Source organism: Arachis hypogaea, chromosome 19, assembly GCF_003086295.3.
Source record: "Arachis hypogaea cultivar Tifrunner chromosome 19, arahy.Tifrunner.gnm2.J5K5, whole genome shotgun sequence".
Lineage (NCBI taxonomy): Eukaryota > Viridiplantae > Streptophyta > Magnoliopsida > Fabales > Fabaceae > Arachis > Arachis hypogaea.
In genome coordinates this window covers 54,821,482-54,824,131 of record NC_092054.1, presented here as the reverse complement: position 1 = coordinate 54,824,131, position 2,650 = coordinate 54,821,482, and the positions used below count along the sequence as shown (strand labels likewise).

The following is a 2,650-nucleotide window of genomic DNA, read 5'->3' as shown; positions in this document are numbered from 1 at the left end:
GGATAATTTCTCCATGATGGGTTATATGTGTTTCCATAAGGTTCACCCATATAATTTACCTCTGCTATTGCAGGGTTTTCAGGATCATAAGCTTCTTCAGAAGATGCCTCTTGAGTACTGTTGGATGCAGCTTGCATTCCATTCAGACTCTGAGAAATTATATTGACTTGCTGAGTCAATATTTTGTTCTGAGCCAATATGGCATCCAGAGTATCAATTTCAAGAACTCCCTTCTTCATAGGCGTCCCATTACTCACAGGATTCCTCTCAGAAGTGTACATGAAGTGGTTATTAGCAACCATGTCAATGAGTTCTTGAGCTTCTGCAGGCATTTTCTTTAGGTGAATGGATCCACCTGCAGAAGTATCCAATGACATCTTAGCTAATTCAGATAGACCATCATAGAATATATCCAGGATGGTCCATTCTGAAAGCATGTCAGAAGGACACTTTTTGGTCAGTTGCTTGTATCTTTCCCAAGCTTCATAGAGGGATTCACCTTCTTTCTGTCTGAAGGTTTGAACATCCACTCTAAGCTTGCTCAGCTTTTGAGGAGGAAAGAACTTGGCTAAGAAAGCCGTGACCAGCTTGTCCCAAGAGTTTAGGCTATCTCTGGGTTGAGAGTCCAACCACATTCTAGCTCTGTCTCTTACAGCAAAAGGGAAAAGCATGAGCCTGTAGACTTCAGGATCTACTCCATTAGTCTTAACAGTATCACATATCTGCAAGAATTCAGTTAAGAACTGAAAAGGATCTTCAGATGGAAGTCAATAAAACTTGCAGTTCTGCTGCATCAGAGAAACTAATTGAGGTTTCAGCTCAAAGTTATTTGCTCCCATGGCAGGAATGGAGATGCTTCTTCCATGTAGATTGGAATTAGGTGCAGTAAAGTCACCAAGCATTCTCCTTGCATTATTGTTGTTGGGTTCGGCTGCCATCTCCTTTACTTGTTCGAAATTTTCAATAAGGTTGTCTCTGGATTGTTGTAATTTAGCTTCTCTTAGTTTCCTCTTCAGAGTCCTTTCAGGTTCTGGATCAGCTTCAACAAGAATGCCTTTTTCCTTGTTCCTGCTCATAAGAAAGAGAAGATAACAAGAAAAGAAGAGGAATCCTCTATGTCACCGTAAAGAGGTTCCTTATTGTTAGTAGAAGAAGAAAAGGAATAGGGGTGAAGAAGAATGAAGAATTCAAACACAAGGGTAAGGATAGGAGCAGTGATGTGAGATGAAGAGAAGTGTTAGTAGATGAATAAATAATTAGAAGGAGATGAGGGAGAAGGATTTTCAAAAATTATTTTTGAAAAAGGGTTAGTGATTTTCGAAAATAGTTTTTGAAAAAAAAAAGGTTAGTTTTCGAAAATTAAAATAAAAAATTAAAATAATTAGTTAGTTAAAAAGAAATTTTGAAAAAGAGGGAAGATATTTTCGAAAATTAGAGAGAGAGAGAGTTAGTTAGGTAGTTTTGAAAAAGATAAGAAACAAACAAAAAGTTAGTTAGTTAGTTGAAACAAAATTTGAAAAGATAAGAAGTTAGGAAGTTAGAAAAGATATTTTGAAATCAAATTTTTGAAAAAGATAAGATAAGAGGATATTTTTGAAAAGATATGATTGAAATTAGTTTTGAAAAAGATTTGATTTTTAAGATCACAATTAATGACTTGATTCACAAGAAATCACAGGATATGATTCTAGAACTTAAAGTTTGAATCTTTCTTAACAAGCAAGTAACAAACTTGAAATTTTTGAATCAAAACATTAATTGGTGATATTATTTTCGAAAATTAAGAGATAAAGATAAGAAAGAGGTTTTTGAAAAATATTTTTATAATTTTTGAAAATAAATAAGAAAAAATGAAAAAGATTTGATTTTTGAAAAAGATTTTGAAAAAAAGATGAGATTTTTTTAAATTGAAAATTTGATTTGACTCATAAAAACAACTAGATTTTAAAAATTTTTGAAAAAGTCAAATCTAATTTTCGAATTTATGAGAGAGAAAAAGGGGAAGATATTTTTTTATTTTTGAATTTTTAATGATGAGAGAGAAAAAATTAAAACATCATTTTCATGTTTTTCTCTTTTCTTTTTGGATCAAAACAAGGAATGCATGCAAGAACACTATGAATGTCAAGATGAACACCAAGAACACTTTGAAGATCAAGATGAACATCAAGACTTATTTTTGAAAATTTTTATATGCAAAGAAAACATGCAAGACACCAAACTTAGAAATCTTTCATGTTTAGACACTATGAATGCAAAAATGCACATGAAAAACAAGAAAAGATGCAAAACAAGAAAACATCAAGATCAAACAAGAACACTTACCAAGAACAACTTAAAGATCATGAAGAACACCATGAATGCATGAATTTTTTGAAAAATGCAAGATGAAGATGCAATTGACACCAAACTTTAAATCTTACTCAAGACTCAAACAAGAAATACAAAATATTTTTTTGATTTTTATGATTTTATGATTTTTTTGTATTTTCTTTTAATTTTTTCGAAAATCATTTTGAAAAAGAAAAATAAGGATTCCAAAATTTTTAATATGAATTCCAGGAATCTTATGCTCTTTAAACTAAAGCTCCAATCAAAGGGTCAGGCATGGCTTAATAGCCAGCCAAGCTTTAGTATATAACATGAGAGT

The 2,650-nt window shown here is 31.9% G+C and overlaps 1 non-coding gene across 1 annotated transcript; it reads left to right on the top strand.

Annotated features, from left to right (window-relative positions):
• Positions 1–431: 431 nt before the first annotated feature.
• On the top strand, positions 432–539 carry LOC112781312 (small nucleolar RNA R71). Its single transcript, XR_003192096.1, has one exon. It is a non-coding gene; the product is annotated as a small nucleolar RNA R71 (small nucleolar RNA).
• Positions 540–2,650: the final 2,111 nt, after the last annotated feature.